At 45.2% G+C, this 4976-nt stretch overlaps 1 long non-coding RNA gene across 1 annotated transcript; it reads right to left on the minus strand.

Annotated features, from left to right (window-relative positions):
- Positions 1–3029: 3029 nt before the first annotated feature.
- LOC139830848 (uncharacterized) lies at positions 3030–4620 on the minus strand. The gene is made up of 2 exons (XR_011744339.1): positions 4412–4620; positions 3030–3258 (listed from the first exon to the last, which is right to left on the minus strand). It is a non-coding gene; the product is annotated as an uncharacterized lncRNA (long non-coding RNA).
- Positions 4621–4976: the final 356 nt, after the last annotated feature.

Genomic DNA, 4976 nt, shown 5'->3' on the forward strand with positions numbered 1-4976 from the left:
CAGTGGTCGTTGAGGAGGCTGCGGAAGCGCTGAACATGGGCGTGCAAGTAGCTAGTGGTTGTTAGCTGCATGGAAGTAGTTATCTAGTCTAGTGCGCGTGTGCATAAAATTAGTGGAGTTAGTGGGTGAGTGTGGCCGATGGCTGTGCGTGTGTTTGCCTATATAAGGCACTGTAACTAGCATGTTTATTTGGTGAGATATAGAGAAGAGAAAAGCTGGCTGTGAGAGCTAGGCAGCCGGCACCAAATTTTCTTGTGTCTCCATTGCCATTCTTTGTGAGCTCGAGGAAGAAGAAGGAGCTGCGAGTTGCAGCTCCTACATTTGGTATCAGAGCGAGATGATCCTGAAGGCCGACGGCGACGGCGGTGTGATGCTGCTGAAGCTGGCGGAGGCGGTGCGAAGCCGCTGCAGGCGGCGGACTCCATGCGAGCTGGAGGTCGCCGGCGCGAGGTGGAGCTCGCTGGCAGTGTGACGCCGCTAGCTGCTGGGCGCGGTGCGATGCCGCGAGGTTGCGACGGCGGTGTCGATGATGCGATGCCATCACGAGGAGATGACGGCCATGACGGGCCGTTCCTGCTTTGAAGCTCCATGAGAATTGAAGAATCAAGATTAGGGGGTGATTGTTAGCACTAATCTTGATTATTGTATCTGCATTAGTTGTTTGAGTTTTGCATGTAGTTAGATGTTCATATAGGCGAGCCGTGAGCCAGTGAAGCTTTAGCCGTACGTCGGTACGTGTGAATGAGGCGAGATGCCAAGCTGCCGTGCGATACGGCGAGCACGGTGAGATGCCAACGTGGTCGTGCGATACGGCCAGGCCGTGAGAAGCGGCAAACACGTAACGAAGACTGAAGTGTGACAGGCTACATGATCAAGCTGAGCCGGGTGATCCGGCAAGTTATTCACAGCTGAATGTGTGGATTGTTTTGGCTGGGTCAGTGGTCGTTGAGGAGGCTGCGGAAGCGCTGAACATGGGCGTGCAAGTAGCTAGTGGTTGTTAGCTGCATGGAAGTAGTTATCTAGTCTAGTGCGCGTGTGCATAAAATTAGTGGAGTTAGTGGGTGAGTGTGGCCGATGGCTGTGCGTGTGTTTGCCTATATAAGGCACTGTAACTAGCATGTTTATTTGGTGAGATATAGAGAAGAGAAAAGCTGGCTGTGAGAGCTAGGCAGCCGGCACCAAATTTTCTTGTGTCTCCATTGCCATTCTTTGTGAGCTCGAGGAAGAAGAAGGAGCTGCGAGTTGCAGCTCCTACATTTGGTATCAGAGCGAGATGATCCTGAAGGCCGACGGCGACGGCGGTGTGATGCTGCTGAAGCTGGCGGAGGCGGTGCGAAGCCGCTGCAGGGCGGCGGACTCCATGCGAGCTGGAGGTCGCCGGCGCGAGGTGGAGCTCGCTGGCAGTGTGACGCCGCTAGCTGCTGGGCGCGGTGCGATGCCGCGAGGTTGCGACGGCGGTGTCGATGATGCGATGCCATCACGAGGAGATGACGGCCATGACGGGCCGTTCCTGCTTTGAAGCTCCATGAGAATTGAAGAATCAAGATTAGGGGGTGATTGTTAGCACTAATCTTGATTATTGTATCTGCATTAGTTGTTTGAGTTTTGCATGTAGTTAGATGTTCATATAGGCGAGCCGTGAGCCAGTGAAGCTTTAGCCGTACGTCGGTACGTGTGAATGAGGCGAGATGCCAAGCTGCCGTGCGATACGGCGAGCACGGTGAGATGCCAACGTGGTCGTGCGATACGGCCAGGCCGTGAGAAGCGGCAAACACGTAACGAAGACTGAAGTGTGACAGGCTACATGATCAAGCTGAGCCGGGTGATCCGGCAAGTTATTCACAGCTGAATGTGTGGATTGTTTTGGCTGGGTCAGTGGTCGTTGAGGAGGCTGCGGAAGCGCTGAACATGGGCGTGCAAGTAGCTAGTGGTTGTTAGCTGCATGGAAGTAGTTATCTAGTCTAGTGCGCGTGTGCATAAAATTAGTGGAGTTAGTGGGTGAGTGTGGCCGATGGCTGTGCGTGTGTTTGCCTATATAAGGCACTGTAACTAGCATGTTTATTTGGTGAGATATAGAGAAGAGAAAAGCTGGCTGTGAGAGCTAGGCAGCCGGCACCAAATTTTCTTGTGTCTCCATTGCCATTCTTTGTGAGCTCGAGGAAGAAGAAGGAGCTGCGAGTTGCAGCTCCTACATCACTACTGTACGGTCCATATTTAGGGGCACTTCAAAGTGCCCCAATAGGTAGCTAAAGTGCCCCTAATTACTTTTAGGGGCACTATGAAAGTGCACCGGATGCTTGTGTCTTTAAATGTATTTGGGGCACTTTGAATAAAATGCCCCAAATACATTTAGGGGCAGTTTCAAAAGTGCATCTAAAGGTTTTTAGGGGCAGTTTGGAAAGTGCCTCTAAATGTTTTTAGGGGCAGTTTCGAAAGTGCCTATAAATGTTTTTAGGGGCAGTTTGGAAAGTGCCTCTAAATGTTTTTAGGGGCAGTTTCGAAAGTGCCTCTAAATGTTTTTAGGGGCAGTTTCGAAAGTGCCTCTAAATATTTTTAGGGGCAGTTTGCAAAGTGCCTCTAAATGTTTTTAGAGCCAGTTTGAAAAGTGCCTCTAAATATTTTTAGAGGCAGTTTGAAAAGTGCCTCTAAAGGTTTTCAGGGGCACTTAGTGTTTTGCCTCTATAGTTTTTCAGGGGCACATTGAAATTTGCCTCTAAATGTCTTTAGAGGCAGTTTGAGATGTGCCTCTAAATGTCTTTACAAGCTAGTAAACAAAATGCCCCTAAAACTACAAGCATGACAGTGGTCATATTACAGTACTAATAACATTACAGTACTAACAGGCACAGATTTGGTCAAAGTTAAGATATAAGTCATATTACAGTACTAATAACAAATCACAGTGGTCACATTACAGTACTAACATGCACAGATGCATAACTTTGCAGTTTTGGAGGCATTGTCTAAGCAGTTTTGCATTATGTAACACTGACAGTAACTATGCAGTAATCACAGTGGTCACATTACAGTACTAACATGCACAGATGCATAACTTTGCAGTTTTGGAGGCATTGTGTAAGCAGTTTTGCATTATGTAACACTGACAGTAACTATGCAGTAATATGATGACAATATCTAAGCAGTGTCTTTCTGACTTGCACCCTTCCTCTTCTTAGCAGTAGATGCAACTGCTTTCAACTTCTTCTCAAGTGTACACGCAATCTCGGCCGATGTTCTATCGATTGCCGGATCAGTTACCTACAAGGAACCAATCTTGAATGTGTCAAACAACAGATGTTGGAATAAATAATATTGAGCAATTAAGATGTAACAACTAATTACACTAACGGAGGAATAAATCATCAAGTACTGGCAAAAATAATTTCAGCAAACGGAGGAATAAATCTTCAAGTATTGGCAAACACGGCCAAACCACGCCACCGATGGATCCGAAGCAGCACCGCGTTTTCGGCGACCAAAACATACTCACACAGATCCTGGCCAGGCCACACCAGCCACCACTAGATGCGCCCTAGCTAACACATGTTTCATGGAGGAGATCAAACACCCGGATTTTGCAATAGCCTATTCCAAGATCCAAGATCCAGTTAGCATAGGGTTCTTCGTGTCAACCGGATATGGACCTGGCCGGATCACCTGGCTAGCCGACACCGAGGACAAGACTGGAGACGACACGGCGGGTTTGCTCAGAGGACAAGACTGGAGACTAATTACACTAACGGAGGAATAAATCATCAAGTACTGGCAAGAATAATTTCAGTAACGGAGGAATAAATCATCAAGTACTGGCAAAATGAGATCTCTGCCAGGTTGACCGGCAAACTAAAGCAACTAGGTCGTGTTGCTGCATGCTCTATAAGTCGGCAGCAAAACATATATCTTGCAAAAGTACAAAAGCTGTTATGCGAGGTAGAAAACTAAAATCTAGCTGAATATATAATTGCACTACCATATACAAATAATTGTATTAAATCAAGTTGAACAAGAAACAATCAAGAAACAAATATAAGTCTCATATTTTCTCATATATCAACAAATATGATATTCTATCGATTTCATATGAATATATATCAACAAGTTGGATGTATGTATATTTTAAGCAAGAACATCCTGTAAAATGTGAAACAGTTGTATGTATACTTTAACCAAGCACATCTCTGTGGTGCACATGCTTTGACACTCCATCTTAACATGTCTACAGAGGCGACTAATAATAATGTTATTGTATAGTTTCTACTCTCCATAGTTTAGTTAAATTGCATATTTTACCTTGCTAATACTCTATGTTTCTTTTATATGTTTGACATTTATTATCTGTCTGTCTAGCACATTTTTCTACAAATAAAAGCATTACAACAAGGTGAACAAGAAAGATTCAAAGGTGACCTACATTTTTTCTTGGCCAGGTGATGCAATGTGCCTCAGTGTCTCCCATTTGAACCATTCTGCCTTTTGGTATTGGCAGGACAGTTGTTTTCTTGAAGACCACATTCACCAAAACTTTGACAAACTCCTCATTTTCAACTTCCTGAACTGTTCCCAGTGCCACCATTTGTAAGCTGTTTGGCGAAGTCAACCCCACTTCAATGCCAGTTTTAATTTTATTTGCCTACATTATGCCAGAATATTAATTAGCAATATCATTTGCCATATTAGCTAACTTACTAATTCAAGCAACCAATTGTACAGAGAACAGCAAATTAGTGTGTGGTACAATTGCTAACATACTAACCTTAAGTGGATTCCTTGCTCTAAGCCAATCATTATGTTCATCGGTCCATCGTTTTGTACTATGCCAATCACCTTCCTTGTCAGCAATGTTCTCTTCCAGCTTCTCCTCTTTTACCTTGACTAAGATTGTGTTGTCTGTTAGCAGATTCCCGTAAGAGCATTTTGGTTTCTGCACTACATTAACTGAAGTAATGACCACATCATCACTAAGTTCTTCTAGCTTA

The sequence above is a fragment of the Lolium perenne genome, chromosome 4, assembly GCF_019359855.2.
Source record: "Lolium perenne isolate Kyuss_39 chromosome 4, Kyuss_2.0, whole genome shotgun sequence".
Classification (NCBI taxonomy): domain Eukaryota; kingdom Viridiplantae; phylum Streptophyta; class Magnoliopsida; order Poales; family Poaceae; genus Lolium; species Lolium perenne.